This window comes from Lissotriton vulgaris, chromosome 3_1 (assembly GCF_964263255.1).
Source record: "Lissotriton vulgaris chromosome 3_1, aLisVul1.2, whole genome shotgun sequence".
Taxonomy (NCBI): Eukaryota; Metazoa; Chordata; class Amphibia; order Caudata; family Salamandridae; genus Lissotriton; species Lissotriton vulgaris.
In genome coordinates, this window is record NC_141689.1 from 636,336,186 (window position 1) to 636,353,022 (window position 16,837).

Below are 16,837 nucleotides of genomic sequence, written 5' to 3' on the forward strand. Positions count from 1 at the left end.
CAAAGTGTAAACATGTCATAAATACAATTTGACCAATTTTTGTTGTACCCTCACTGCGGAAGAACGTTCCCCTTGAGTTCGGCAAGCCTTTTGTCATCTAAAAACCTACCTCTTTTGTTGACTGCTCTTTCTGCACCCTGCTGCCCATGTACTGCTGGTAGTGCAGTGTTTGTGCTTACCTGAACCTTGCCCTCTGCTGACCCAGAAACCCTAAGACTGGAATTATAAGTTGTAACTTACCTGCAATACCGTATTATTGTTTTCCTCCTAAAGGTTAACATTGCAAAGACTGAAAATCGCACCGTGTCCACTTTTGAAACTGAACAGTATTTTTAGTTAAAAATTCCCTACCTTTTTGTGAAGATCTTGGTCTTCAAATGAATCTTGAAAGAAGCTTATTTTTATAAAATTGATGTAGGTCTCCTTTTTGAGTTGTGTATCAGTTATTGGTCTTTGTGTGCACAACAAATGCCTTACACTCCTCTGTGTTAGGCCTAAGGATTCTCATCCTCCACACTACCGCAAATAGAGCACTATGGGTTTGCATTGAGCCCTATAACTTCCGGGGGAATCACTGGTCTCTGTGCACAATAGAACCACCTAGTGGTATACCATATAAAGAGCCAGCTTCCTGTTGCAGCGGTGGGGTACTAGACTCAATATTTGTTGTACCACTAGATCAATAAGTGATTTCACAAGAGGAAATCCAATTTTGTTATTAGTTAAAATATTTTTTTTATTTTTTCCAAATGTATTTAAACTAGTGTTAGGACCTTAGTTAAGGCACCCACTGTTTAGAAATAAAAAATCTGTAAAGTAGTTAGGCCTTAGAAGTCCTTAGCATTTTTTGTAAGGCTATAATAAGACCTCAACTACTTTAAAAACCATGATTGATAATACAGGGACTTCCCAGGAGCTCAACCTGGGCCCCTAGTCACATCTGAGAGTGCCACAACTCAAAGAAAGGTGCAAAGCATGGAAAGTTGCCATTGGTGCTAAAACGACAAAAGCCCATCTGCAGAAGTTGCTGGTAGAAAATGACAAGGCCCTGGCAAGTGAAACTTCTCCTTCTGGGGAAGAGGATAATGATTCCCTGGTAGTGGAGGAAGAAGACACTGACTCCATCAGTACCCCCTCAGGTAGCAACACTGCTTGTAGGAGTGACCCTAGCGGTGTCCCAGATTAGGTAGATACTAGAGATGCAGATTAACAGAAACTGGCCTGGAGGAAAGCCCTAGAAGCTAAACTCTTGGCCATAGAAAAAGAAAGCGCTGAAATGGGTCTAGGGCACATCTCTGGTGGCAGCAAAATAATAAATAGTGAGCAAGTAGAATCTTTTGACTCTAAAATCCCCAAAGGGATTGTCCGTACATTCTTTGAGGGGAATTATATCACTAAATGATTTATTGAATTTGAGAGAGATTGTCTTGGCAGACAGGTCCACAGGAAGCTGTGGAATTCTATCCTGTTGGAAATGCTCTCAGGGAATGCGGAGATAGACCCCTGACACTCAATGAGAAGTTGCTACATCTCATGACCACAAGAAGGCTACCCTGATTTAGTACTAAGCAGTATTGGATCAGATTCAGGGCGGCTCGAAAAACCCAGAGTCAGACCTGGATAGACTTTTCAGGGAAAACACTAGAAGGTTGGTTAGATGGTTAAAGGGCTGTACACTTTTATTATGAAGGAGCACCTTTTAATTAATTGTCAAAAGAGAAATTTCATAAATTTCTGGTAGACCTAAGTCCACTTTCTCCTCAAGAATTGGGGAAGAAGGCCGACCACTGGATCAAGACAAGGGTGACCAAAACTACTCCTGGTGAAGAGACCAAAAGAAAGAGGCCAACATGCCACCCCACTGGAAAGAGGGCAATGTTAAACACAAAGAGTCTGCTTCAGGCCCCTACAACTCTGCTCTGTAGGGTGTCCCAGAGACTCTCCACAGCCAAAGGGCGGGTCCATAGAAGAAGAACTGGGATTCCAGAAAGGCTTGGTGTCATGGCTGTAGGTCATTGGGGCACCAAACATGGACACCTTAGCTGAAAAAATAAGAAAAATGCCTGTTGCCAACCTGCAGTAAATGCAGTTGCTAATGTCCAGATGGGAGTCTAGGTGTGACCTGATCATGTCACTGCCCCACGAAGGCAACTCTAGTCTTTGAGGGAGGAGTAGACTTATCTTGTGCTGCCTGGCCCCCTAATAAGCACAAAATAAAAATCACATCTCAGAACATCCAGTCACACTGCATTCAGTTTCTGTCCAAAAACAAGTTATATTAAGATCTTTTTGCCATAAAGCACTACCGTAAAGGGACTCTTATTGGGGTCTCCCTCATTTTACCTTTCCTTCCTACACTTTAAAATCATGTGATTTCCTGCTCATATCTGTCCCCTTTGTCAAGAAACGCCAGGATTAGAGGCAGGTCTTTTCAATTTATTACAGCAAAGATATTGACATTTCTTTATTTGCATTTTAATCAAACAAAACAGAACACATGGAAGGTTGCAGGCAAGCAGCATGCTAAACGATGTCAAGTTTGCAGGTATGAGGCCAGTAGCAATGTGTCCAGTAAACAAATAATACAAAATTACAAAGGGTTGATGTAGATGAGTGTGCCCCACCAGGTCGATCTTGTGCATGGAGGTTGTGCATGAGTTCCTTGTTGCATCCGAACAGCCTGAGACCACACTCACCCAACTTCGCAATCATACTCACCCGAAAGCTCAGGACAGTCACAACTTCGCACTCAAAATCACTTGAAGAGGCTCCCCCAGACATTAGACTGTTACCTGCATCGCAGCAGCTGCGTAGTGAACTCCCGATGTGGGCTTGTCCTCCTGAATTTGCCCATCAGGTTCCAACCTGGTGCAAGCCAACAGTACAGAATCCCAAGCAAGCAAGATCTGAACCTTCCAAGCTCCCCTTGCCTCTTCCCTTCGAATTGCCTCCCTCTCACACTCTGTCCATTTTACCAATTCCAATCCCTAGTTATAGACATCAGGGCTGCAAGCTGACTTCCAAATCATAGGCATATGAGTGCGGGCAAGACCAATGCCAGGTCTTTAAATCTGCCCATCACCTTCTGAGCTGCACCACGCTCATTCAGGCCCAGCAGACACACCTGTGGATCGAGTTCCAAGACTCAATCAGTAGCTCTGCAAACCATCTGAAGGACTGTGGTCTGGTAGGGGAGCAGCATCAGGGAGGACCACACCATGTGGAAGGAATCTGCATCATCTGCACAGTACCTAGGACAGCTCAATGCCACATCAGGGCCATGCCATGAATTTTTGAGGGGGTGAGGTGCCTTGTGTAGATAATATATCAGAAAAAACTAGAAGTGAGCATTTCTACACACCCTGGGAGGTGTCCCCAAATCCACCTCTCGACGCAGATGGAGACTCGCCAGGTCTTACTGCACCCTATTCAGCAGAGCTCTGTAAAGCAATGTGACTGCCCTTATCTGGCCTGTGATGACTAAGAGATGATGCAGACATTCATGCTCTGGTGGTTCCACAACTCCGTGGCTCCACCAGTTCGGTATTCCAAGCACAAGAGCCCCATGGAGCAAAAAATGCCCCGCTGGGAGGCCATGGAGGGGGCTTTCCCCACCCCCACAAATAGATCGCCCAGCATAATAATCACTGCCATTGTCTACCTGTGGGGTCCTTACCATCCTTCCAGTCACTCCCAAAGTAGGGCAGCCAACAACTGGAGCTCACATTTATATGGAAATTGGTTGCGCATCCTCTGAAGTGCTCTAGTCCAAACAAAGCATTCCTTTCTGAGCAGTACATTCATAGTCCGTACCAAGGAGGTGGGCACGAGTTTCATCAAGATGCTAGTAAATAGATCTTCAAAGGACAAGCCACACTCATGAGGGCCCACTCCATCCCGGAGTGTAGATCTCCAGCAAGCTACCCACTGCGGTTGTGCCGCCAAATAGTTCAGTTTTAAATTGGGCACAGCTGCGCCACGATCCGTGACTGACAGACAAAGGTACTGGAGCACCAGGCAGCACCCCTAGATACCCCAGTATAACATCAATAAGATACCATCCAGTTCTCGTAAGAACTTCCATGATAATTCCACGAACAGATAGAGAAATCGAGGCAGTTCTACTAATTTAGAAACAGCCACCCACTGATCGCGGTAGTGTGTTCGAAAAGGCAACTGAGCATCTGAGGTCAGCCATCGCTCAGCCACAGTTCCCCTTGTACAGCAGGTCTACCATGCGGTAAACAGCTACCCTCTAATATTGAATACTCCTTGGTTCGCACTGCAGTGACATGGGTGGTCGGGTTAGATATGTGCCCCTCGTCGTCACTTCGGAGGGAGAAGACATATGACTTGCCCCATTTTACCTCCAGACCAGATTGATGGCCGAAATTTGCCAAAGCTGTCAGAGTAGCTGCTTCCTCAGGATCTGCACAACGCTTTACAAGGTCCACCACCAGGCAGCTCCAACTCAGAAAGCTGTTATAGAGCTGAGTATTGGAGTGGCCAGGTGATGGGGATGGGTGTGGGTAGGGGTCAGCGGGGAAAGAAATCTGAAAAACAAAGGTTATTTGAACATTGAATGTGGAGCACTCCATTGCAGACAATGGAGTGCTCGGTGCTTCTACGGGCCAGTAAAGACCCGCAGAGCAACATTCCAATGTTGTTTAAACAAAGGCCTCTCAGAGCCCGAGAGGATTTCAGTCCCCTCGGCTCTGAGAGGCCTTTGTTTAATTTGTTAGAACATTCTGCCCTCTAGTGGCAGAATGTTCTAATAGCCTTATCGCTCTTCGTAGCTGGGCTATATCGGCTATTAAAGTCCTGCTCCCTTGTTAAATGCCCGAGCCAAAGGCTCGGGCCTTTAATGCTCTAAGTTACATACAAAATGAAAAGCATCCTGATAGAACATAAATCTGTCAGATAAAAATGGAGGACGGAAAAGGCTTTTTCTATTGTCTCTGTACAGACCATAGAACAGCAAAAGATGGACAGTTGACTGGATGGCTGTCCCATCACAGGGGCATTTAGGTACATTTTGTATCCAAGAATCCCCACGAACCAAGAATGCTAAAAGATGATGGAGAATGGCCAACTGTAATCTCGTCAAATAAAATCTTGGTTGAGGATTCATTATCATTATCAAGTACCACTGCACTCCCTGAGTGACCGGCCCTTGCATATATCTAGCCACCATATGCTTTTGGGAATCTCTGTAGTCTCTATCTGCCATTCTATTATTGATGAACATAAATTTCATTTAATGTTTACTATGATGCAAAATGTTGGCAGGATTAGTTACAGATACTTCATCATGAAGCTCTTTTAATAGGCCATCAATATTTGTTAACCACGTAATCTTATTGTAATGGTCAAGAGTGAGGCAATCATGTATAACATCCTTAGTAAATTTGTTCCAGATATCTTGCCAGCAGGTAAGCATGTTCAAGCAAATGGTATCTTCAAGATAGGGCATGTCCAGCTCTCTATGGGTAACAAAAGATGCTACTGAGCATGGTACGGTCAAGAGCATACATAAAAAATTATTTTCTTGAGTTTGTAAAATGCCTGTCTTGGTTGGGCCCCACACTGCAGCTGATAGGTAGCAGATGTAACACATTTACTCCTATAGAGCTGAATCAATTCAGTTATTGGTTTATTACTGATCTTGCTGGAAAATATAAACAGGGCCTAAATTGATCTGACAGTTTTTAGCTTGGTAGTACTTAGGTAAGGGCCCAAGTATCAAGGTGAGAAAAAAGAACCCCTGGGTAGGAGGAATTTCTCACCGACTCCAAGTTGTGGCCCATCAGGCGGTGTACTTTAATCCTTGGTTTTCCCTTTCCCACTGACCATATGCTGTGAAATTTTACATCAGTGATTACAACCCATTTACGGTTCTGGAAACCAGAAGCACATTGTCTACATGTAGCATTTTGTCCACCATTGATGTACACTGAAAAAGGAGTGGGTCAGGACACAGCCTTGTCTAATGCTACTGGTGACCTTAAAGCCTGTGGTACATTCACCACCCATCCCGTATCTTATACGTGCTGTTAGTCGGGCATAAAGCTGGGATAAGTGTGAGATGATATCAATCTGGGCACCCAACTCGGTCAGTGATTACCCTAACTTAGCATGTTTTACCATGTCAAAGGCACTGGTCAGGTCGGCGAACCAGAGATAAATTTGTCCCAGTCTGGCTTCTGTGTATTTAACTTATAATAAGATTAAGAGTGATGCACTGCTCAAGAGTGCTAATGTCCCTTCTAAACCCATCCTGTATATTGGTTGGCACCTGGTACCCTGTACCCACACCTCCAACCTCTCCAGGATTATTCTTTCCATTCGTTTTGCTGACGAGTCCAGAAGGGATATCAGCCGATAAACTTTGCCTCCCTATATTCTCCTTTTAAAAAAATGGGCACAATTATACTCTATATCCAGGTGGCCTGGATATCCCCCTTTGCAGCTGCACTAAAAACATGTGTTGAAATAGGGGCCAAAAGATTTATATTGGACTTCAAAACATCTATTGAGACCCTGTCAGGGGCAGGGGCTTTCCCAGTTGCTGATTTTGCAATGGCAATAAGGACTTCCTCTAAGCTGACCAAACTTAGGGGGCTCAATAATTGGGTCTTTTTTTCTCCCTATGATATGTCTTCTTTTTGATTTTCTGTGTTAAAAATACTGCCAAAATGGCTAAGCCAATCGGATTGAGAGACTGTAGACTCAACCCGTAGATTGTTTTCATCCTTAAGAAATGGGGAATTTATTGTTTACTAGAAAAGTGTCTGATATCTACACACTGTTGCCTGGACCAGTTTTGCCCATGTCTGTTCCTGTAGCAGCTTCTTCCTCTGGCCTAGCTCTTGTTTATAGTGGTGTCTTAATTTTATAACCTCCTTGCAATCCCTTGGGACTATCTGTAGAGCCTTGTTTAGGTTTTCGTTCACTCGTGATTACTCTGGCCCTAATTTCGATGAAGGACGGAAAGCCTCCCACCGGCAACCAAGTTTTCAAATCGACCGCCATTTTGCAATGAATTCGGTCGGATTTGAAACCAGCTGGTCAATCTGACTGGCTTCCAACGAGCTCAAAGAGCCCACTGGCTAGTCGGAACCGCAACATAATCCCTTATGGACGGTGTTTTCGCCGTCTGGATTATGCTGTTGGTTTCCGACAGGCTTTCCACGTTGGGCTTTCCGACAAGCAAAGCCGGTTGGAAAGCAACTTTAGGGGCCTCTAGCAGGGCCCTCCTTCATCCACTGACCATGTACATCCATGCGCTGTGTGGCCTGCAATACAGTGCAGAGATTTACAGTGACTCCCACTTCTCTATGTGAGCTTGTGCTGCAGCCGGTTTCCGACCGACGCACAAGCTTCCATAGGACAATGTGAGTTTGTGACCGCACCATGTGCGGTCGCATCCTAATTGCGGTTATGGACAACTGACAGGTCAGTTGGGTCTGAAACCGAAGGGATGTTTATCGGACGCAACTGCGACCAACATACAAATTAGGGTCTGGGTGTCAAACCAGCCTAAGGGGTTTTTCTTAGTGCTCTTACAGTTAACTTTATGATTATCCGAGATTGCTGTAGTAATTTTCTGAAAAGCGCCCACTAAACTTTCTGGGGCTACCTCTGGCTCCATGCATACCATGAAGTCATCTTGTTATTGTTTATGACTCTCCCCAAAATAGCTGCGGCATTGACATCTGACGTCTGACTGTTTAAGGCTGATACCATTCTTCCTTGCTACCTTGATATGGGGAGTTAACCTAGGTGCTTTATTTTGGTTAGATTCTACTTTTAAAATGAATGTTAGTGGAAAATGGTCAGTCATGTTTCAAGGAACTACAGAAAAGGAGCACAGCATTTCTCAGCCATCTGTAGAGAGCAAAATATGGCCAATACACAAATTACATCCGTTCTCCTAAAAGGTATGCAAGGGTGTGTGTTTAGTTCCACCATGTAGCTCTAAAAGTTCAGTTATGTTTATGAATTACTTTGTTTAGGATATCTCTATATCAATGAGTCAAATGATTCTTTGCATTCTCTAAAATATCATTGTATTCACATGCATTGGTTAGGGAATACTTGCAAATGCTCAGATTAAAATCACCTGCCAATATGAGTATACCTCCTCTTTAATGTCCTTCATGAAGGCTTTCAATTCCCTATCTAGTTCTTCCACGATTTGGTATGTTCAACTATTAAATATGTTGTTATAAAAATGTATCAGCATTTTATTTAATTTTTATTTATTTATTTTATAAAGAGTTTTATATAGCGCAAATGTGACCCTTGGGTATCAGAGCGCTTCACAGTAACATGAGGTAGGTTTGAGATACAGCCTTGTATAGCAGTGTGAACATATATATATAATATTTCTGTACATGTCTATCTTCTCCGTTTCGAACTGATTAGTGTACAAGGTGTTACAGTATTCCTATACAAATAGTCCTGATGTGTCTTTTTCTGTGATTTTTACATCAAAACGAGTCCCGAGTAGTACAGTACCATTAAAGATTATTCTCAGTATAACTGGTGACTTTATCTTTACATACATTGTTCTTCTGTGTTGGAAACACCTATATCACGGTGCTGGTGATGAACAGTCTTGCCTACGGAAGGAACTTGCTCATTAGGAAGATCTTCGCTTCTCTTTTGAATGTTGCTGTGTTTGGAATTTTCCTAATGTTTGGTGGGAGTGAGTTCCAGATTCTGGGGGCTGCTCCGGAGAAAGGTCTGTCATATGTTTTGTTCTTCCGAAAGATGGGTGGTTTCAGCAAGAGTTCCCTGGCACTCCTGTCTGGTCTGCTTCCCCTTGATAGCTCAATTTTCTGGGCTAAGTACATTGGTGTTTTCTAGTGGAGCGCTTTGTGGGTAATACATGCCAGTTTAAGCTGAATTCTGGCTTCGTATGGTAACCAGTTTAAAGCTTTCAGGTGTGGGGAGATATGGTCTTATTTCTTAAATCTAGTGATGAGTCTTGCGGCCACATTGAGACATGCTTTTAGTGGTGCTGTGGACATTTTTGCTAGACTTGCTAAAGTTGTACATCCATATTCAATCCTTGAGATAACTAAGGACTGGACTGCCAATTTGAGGTCTGCCGTAGAAATGAATGGTGTCACTTTTCTAATATAGTTCAAGGGAAATCAGGCACTTTTTGCCATTGATTTGATGTGGGGTTTCATGTCTAGGTTCTTATCCAGCCTGATTCCTAGCAATTCCGAGGAGTCAACTAGAGCAGGGGTGCAGTTTAGTGCTGTGATCAGTTTGGTCCATTCCTTCACTTCTGTGGGGTTCTTTGGTAGTGAAATTAATAGAAATTCAGTTTTTTGTGCATTTAGCTTCAGATGATTGCTAGTTAACCAGTGTAATGATAATTTTAACGCCTCATTCATTAACTTGATGTCTTCCAGTGACGCGATCTTGATGTAGATCTGAGTGTCGTCCGCGTACATTTGATAGGATATGTTTGCGTCTCGGGGAATTTATGTAAGAGGTTCGACATACAGGTTAAAAAGTGATGGAGATAGTGTAGATCCTTGAGGGACTCCAATTGAATTCGGGCATGATGGGGCTAGTGACTGGTTGACCAGGAATCTTTGTGTTCTATTCTGAAGGAAGGATTCAAACCATTTCAGCACATTTCCAGACAGTCCCATCCTGTCATGAAGCCTGGCTAGTAATTTTTCATGATTTACTGTGTCAAATGCAGACGACAGGTCAAGAAGGACTAGTAGACATGTTCGATTGTGATCTAGGGCCTGTAGCTCGTCATCCACTATATGCAGGATCGCTGTTTCCGTACTGTGGCCTGTTCTGAATCCCGATTGGCAGTCGTCCAACAGTTTGAAATTAGCGATGTGATGGCTCCGTTGACTTTGCAAACATTTTTCAATTAGTTTGGCTAGTAATGGAATATTGGTTACTGGGCGAAAGTTGTTTGGTTCTACCGGGTCCGCTGTAGGTTTTTTGATGATGGGGAGGACTTGACCTGCTTTTAGGCATTCTGGAACGATCCCTTGTGATAGTGAGATTTTTATTATTTTTGTCCATATTGGGACAACGATATGGCTGATTCTTTTTAGGCATTTAGAGGGTGAGTGGGTCATTGTAGTGGTTATTAGGTTTGACATCCGAGAGAGTTTTGGCAATGGTATTCTGGTCATATAGCCTGAAGGTTGCCCAATGTGCCTTGTTTTTCGCCCTATCATGATCGTTTGTCGTGGTAGCATTGTTCAGTGTGGGTGGTTGGGTGGAAGGTTGTCGGCTGCCATCCTGAGCTCTCTTTCTAGTGTGCTGGCCTTGTCGGTAAAGAATGTTGAGAATTCTTCGCAGCTTAGTTGAGTTTTAGCAGTTTCTTGGGCAGATTTGGCCAACTTATTAGATTGTTGCTTTTAGATCTCGAATAGTTTCCGTGGTCTGTTTTTGGCATTGTCCAGTTCCGATCTAAAGAACTCCTTTTTGAAATTGAGGACCTTTCTGTTGTACTTGTTTCTGATTTTTCTGAGCAATTTCATCTGGGGGAATGAAGGGTGCTGTCTCCATTTTCTTTCTGCAAGTCTCAGTTTCCTCCTATCTTCATTCAGTGTCCCATTAAACCAGGGGTTTTTATCTTTCTCTGTGACTCTTTTCAGTTTTAGTGGCATGGTGGAGTTGACTATATTCGTCATTGACATAGTGTAGTGATACGTTAGTTCATTCACATTCAGCAAGTTGTTCGGCGGATTTAGGTCCTTCTCACATCTTTCTACTAGTACCTCAATATGAGGGTCTTTGGTGTCCCAAGTCCACTTTTTCAGTTTGATAGGCTGTGTGGTCTTGTTCTTTTTCCAGGTGGGTATCAGGAAAGTAAGTGCATGGTGATCCGACCAGTCGCACGGAACAATTAAGTGAATCGTAGTATCCTAGTTTCTCGAGATTATCCAGTCTAAAGTTGCCCCTTTTGAGTGTGTTGGCTGTGTGCAGGCTTGGTTAAGGTTTAGATCAGTTAAAAAGTCTTTAAGTGCGTTGACCTGTTTGTCATTATTGTCGTCCCAGTGTAAATTAAAATCGCCTAGGAATATGTTATTGGAGTGAGTGTTAGAGTTAGCCGTGATGATCTCCATTAACTGGTCTATGAAAGTAGCATTATTTCCTGGTGGGTGGTAGAGTGCATGAAGGTTGCACCTTTGATTGTCTGCAGATCTTATACTGAGACCGATGTATTCACAGGATTCGAGTGGGTCGGAATTCCTTGGCTGACCTCTATATACGATCGGTGAATGCAGGCTATATCGCCTCCTGTCTTTTTTAGTCTGTCTAATCTCACAATGTTATGATGAGAGGGCACCAGAAGATCCTTGAAAGGGGAAGAGGATTCCGTAAGCCATGTTTCTGTTAGGATTGTCACGTCAATTTCCTGGCTAACGATGAGGGCAGCGATGTCTGAGGCATGGTTTGCTGTGGACCGACAGTTGAGCAGTAGGCATATCAGTGGTTTCCCTGAGCTACTAGGGTTCAGCTCTGGAGAGTTGGAGGTTAGCTGGACTTTTTTTAGATTGTTACGGTTGGGTTTCCTCTTCTTAGGCCAGGATGTTCTATTAGCATTGATGGGGACTGTTCTAATTTCCTCACCTCTGCTGCTGTCTTTAGACTCATATGACCGGAGTAAGGATAAGGTTTCATCTTCCGCCAAGTATTTAAGATTTCTGTCTGGTTGATTATGCCTATCTGATAATGGCATGGCTGTTTCACTGGCCTTTCTTTGAGAATTATGCACTAATTTTTGGATGTGCTTGACTTTGGAGTGAGTGCTTACAGTGATTTCTAGTATTTTTACCATAGCTTGCAGTGCAGTGCGCTTAGAATGTCCTGTGACAACTTGCTCAAATGTGTTTGTAGAGCTTCCATTTCTCTCGGAGTCTGGGGTAACATATTATTAGGAGTGCACATCCGCCTATTTCGGGATTTGCTGTTTGTGTGCCAGTGTTTCAGATCTGTGATTTTCCCAAGATCCTTTTTTTGTCATTAGTTCGGTTGTCTGTACCTCCTCTATGTGCGATGTGAGATGCACTCCCTGTGTCCTGTGATTTTGATACCAAGCTCGAGGGATACAAGTTTCGTAAGATCAAAGATGCAATTTGTGCTGTTGTAGAGGGGGGTATGGAAGGGGTCATATCCTCCATATCCTTTATTTCTGGATAGAGGTTCCTGTTGAATGGCCTACGTGTGAGAGAGGTCAAATCATGGGGGAGAGGCATTGGTTTTTCCCCCTGTAACGGCGCTGAGGCGGTATTAGCATATAATATAGATTTTTCTGTTGTCTCTGTATCCTTCCCGTCCAATGTGCCTCTTGTCAAAGTTGTAATATGTCAATATCTGTCTCTGGCTATTTACGGGGCTAATTTCATTCCTGTGGTGTCTTTCCTCTCCTTGTTTTCTTGTTTCCCACTTTGATGTATCCCCGTCCCCCTGGGTCTTTCTGTGGTTTCTGCTACTGTCTTTGCTCTCTCTATGTACCTAATGTTTGTGATCGTTTGGGAGTTCTCCTTATCTAGCATAGAATTGATTTAATTCTATACCATTTGGTTAGGGCGTGTGGCCAAAGTACTATTCACTATACTTTCCCAGGCCATTCCTCATTTCCATTCATTGGTGCTATAAAGAGAGTCATTCCAAGATGGCTGCCGTCTTAGTTGTCTAAGCTCATCTAATAGCTGAATGCCCTTATCTATTTCTATGCATAGTCCTCTTTCACTTGCCCTTTCCTGGTTGCTTACATTTTGGAGATCGATTTGATATCCTCTACTCAAAATGGCCGGGGCACTAAGGCAGGAAAGACGAAGGCAACGTGTGTAAATCGAAAAGGAAAGGAGACTAATGTTTCTGACTATTGTCTGCCTTGTATTTCATCACACCTCTTCAGGTCTGGTAGTCAGCGTCGACTACCATTTTAAAGTCAGGCAGGCTGCGTCCTGACTCCCCAGCTCGATGTGTGTAATTTAGCCAGCTTGAATATTTCTTTGTACCTTTAATGTTCCTGCATGGCCGTGAGGCAGCGCAGTATTGGCCAGCAGGGGGGCGAGAAAGAGCTGCTTAAGGCCTATCTGGAAGAGAGCCAGTTGAAAATATGGGGATTTTAGCTAAGTTTTCTTTAGTTTTACCAGAACCTTAGTTGAAATTAAGATTGGCAGACCACCCTTTGCTCGCCCATATACTGATGGAATCGCAGGAGTAGTAGTTGCCACAAAACCAACATCGGAAAAACGTTCTGGTTGCCATATTTCCTGCAAGCACAATAAATATGCTGTGCTTATATGGTTTTGCCACTCCTTAATATCTAGTTTCTTTTCAATTACTGTGATATTCCATGTCTTAACAACTAAAGAACTGTTTTTTTTATTTGACCTATGGACCTGACCTTTATTTATATGTGTTAACCTAATAGTCCCTGGGTCTCTTTGATTTTCTGTTATTGTGGGGATTCTTGCAGTCAGTCTTGCTCACTAAGATTTAAAAGGGGTGCATATCTATTGGTCAAAGTAAACCAATTTCCAAAGCCAGAGAGACCTGGGCTATTAATTGGTGGGTAGCCCATCTTGTTTCCCAGGTACGCCGTGGGTCAATAAAAGAAGCCTAGTGGAACTACGATAATCCCCTCCTCATTTTGGTCTTGGTGGTAATGTCTTTAATTTAGGTTAAAAGCAAAGATTTTTCTACCGCTGGGTGTCTGAAATGTACTATTATACAATCAGCATGGTCAGTCCTCTGCGAAATGGCAAGTCAGATTACCCTCCTGACAGTAATAATTTCCTGGAATAAAAACGTAGTATTACAAATGTGGTCCACCATCCAATGAGCACCCTTATTTTTATAAATCTGACCAATTTTCGCTTATATGATGTTCCAATTTTGTGACATCGTTCAATATTACAACATAGGGTTTAACGTCAGGGGGAGATGTAAAGTATAAAATTCAACATTAGACTGATGTACCTATATATGAGATAACCAGATATCACTGTGGATAGCTACGTGCATTTGCTAGACTGATTCTGCTCTCATCCAAACAATATCAGACTCACAACTTGAAACGCTTGCAGACAGAGGCTCACAATGACCTCAATAAACAAATACCAAATGTAACCATAAATCTTTAGGTGAGAGCACTTTGCTCGAAATGCTGCCAAAGAAAGAATCGAGGGTGGTACTCTGAAATAACCTTACCGGTCAGAGCACGGCCTGCTCTGCACTAGTGCACCTTCAAGGTTTCAACCTTGATCCAGGAGGATAAAGCAGAGGGAGGTGGCGGCAACACAGAAGGGATCCAGGAAATAACCCTCTGCACAGGAGTGTGACCGGATAGCTGCACTAAAGGCCTCACCAACACTGCTGGGTAAAATCAGGAGGATCGGGGCAACCACACTATCACCATCAAGAGGCAGAAGAATAATGAGCATGATTTTCAGGGCGAGACTGGTTTTAGGGAGAGCTGCAACACCCAAGATGGCATCCACTGGTTATGTTATGTTATCGATATTTGTTATGCGCACAGCTGCTCCAGCTAAGGAGCGTCCTGGCGCAGTGACAAGGTAGGACATAACATAACAGGAACTAAAACAGAAGACCTTTAAGATGACTGGCTAAAACAAGGTTTTAATAGCTTTCCGAAAAAGCGTAAGGTCCTCCAGCAGGCGGATTTCAACCGGAAGGGAGTTCCAAATGGTTGCAGCTTTGACGCTAAAAGAGCGTCCTCCCACATGGCAGAGCCTGAATCTAGGGACCACAGCAAGAGCCTGGCCTTGAGAACAGAGGGCGCGCGTGGGTACATAAAAAGACAGAAAGCTGGACATGATTTGGGGGCCTATACCTTTCAAGATTTTAAAGGTCAAACAAAGGACCTTGAAATGGATAGTGCTTCTGGGACATGCAGTCCAAAGTGATCAGCCAAGCCAGTGCGGACAAGAAAGGCTACGTAATACATGCTATCATTGTACAATACTGTCAACAGTATGCAGTAAAAACAAATGGCCTCTAAATAATTCTGCAAAAGCAGCATGACCACCAACGCGTAGCAGTAGCTGTCTCATGAGCCTTCCTACAAGGTACACCACCCAAAAACAGCATCTTAGCACATGACGGCAAGAACCTGCAGAATAAGCATGTTCAACTCCTTTTGGATCTTGCAACATTTCCCTGAACATTTTTCCTATATCTGACAGATTGGGTTCATTCATTAGCATTTTTCCTGCCTTCATTAGGAAGACCCATGCATAAATGATTATATCAGGCACGCATAAGCCTCCCTTACTCTTTGTTCTCTGAAGTTTCTTCCAGGAAATTCTAGTGCCCTTGGAAGCCCATATAAATGAATTAATTTTTGACTGAATCTTCTTCAAGCTTTCTTAAAAGCTAATGGTATATTTTGGAATATAAAGATCAATTTAGTTAAAAGCATAATTGTTACCAAATTGGCCCCTCCTATTAGTATTAAGGGTAAATAAGCCCAGCTTTTTAGAGATTCGGAAATTTCTTTATCATTTTTACGCAAATTTGTGTTAGGTTTATCATTGATATCCTGAGTAATTTTTATTCCTAAATATATAATTTCTCTTTTCAATTGAAGGGAACAAACTGTAGAATTCCAAGCCATACACTCGGTTTTTGACTGGTTAATCTCATATCCTGAGATATTACCAAATTGTTGAGCTAAGATATATAAAATGGGAATAGTTTTTTCAAGATCTGATGTATATACCATGATATCATCGGCATACAATGAAACTTTTTTTTCCAAACTGCCAAATCTGAAGGGAAGTATGTCCTCGTGTGTCCTTCTGCAAATAACTCAATATATAAATTAAAAAGCATTGGCGACAAGGGGCATCCCTGCATTGTACCTCTTTGCACTTGTATGGGAGAGGAGAGGTTACCGTTTATTAATATTCTAACTGTTGGAGCTTGGTAGATTGCAGAAATTACTCTAGAACATTTTCCTCCAAATTGCATTTCTCTAGTACCTTAATTAAGTATGCCCAATTGACTCGATCAAACGCTTTCGTAGCGCCAGCGTGATGATGGCTAATGGTAATTTATGTAAAGTTGCAAGATCTATAGCGCCAATCAAAATATAAGTTAAATCTTGAATACCTCTCCCTCCAACAAAGCCCTTTTGGTGCTGATGTAATAAACCACTCATAATACCATTCAACCTCTCTGCTAAAACCTTAACAAATATTTTATAGTCAAGGTTAAGCACAGAGTTTGGTCTATACAAGTCACACTGATTTGCTTATTTATACAAGTTTGGAGACCCACGCTTCTTCAAGAAAGTCTGATTGAAAGTTTTAAAGGACCTAGCGATCACTTGGAGTAAAATCAGAAAGCTTTTTAGAATCAGCTATTATAGCGCTATGGCGCCCATATGGGACACACCTGGCTCACCCATTGCAGAGGGTGTTTGATATCTTGGGAAGACCTGAAGCTTATGACGGACAATCAGTTATCTAAATTTAAGTACTTACAAATAAAAAGTTGGTTTCAAGCGGTTGGTTTACCAGTTGGTTTTACAAATGATCTAGAGATGCTTTGAAAACTAAACAACGGAACAAGAAAGAAGTGGCAAATCTTTACTGGCTCCTGATAGATCTGGTGGACAAGGATTTTACACTTCCAGCACAGCTGTGGGGCGAGTACTTGCCGGACTTCAATACAGAAACATTCTGGCAAGTATCCTTTGAGTTATTATATGTCACAGTCCAAGCTGCCAATTAAGGAGAAATCATCTCTTCTCTCTTCACAAAGTATATTGGTCTCCTTTAAAACTATCTAAGTTTGCAAAGGG

At 42.8% G+C, this 16,837-nt stretch overlaps 1 protein-coding gene across 1 annotated transcript in view; it reads left to right on the plus strand.

The window, feature by feature from the left end:
- ARSK (arylsulfatase family member K) overlaps window positions 1-16,837 on the plus strand; it is a 674,705-nt gene that overhangs the window by 97,709 nt on the left and 560,159 nt on the right. The window lies entirely within an intron of this gene.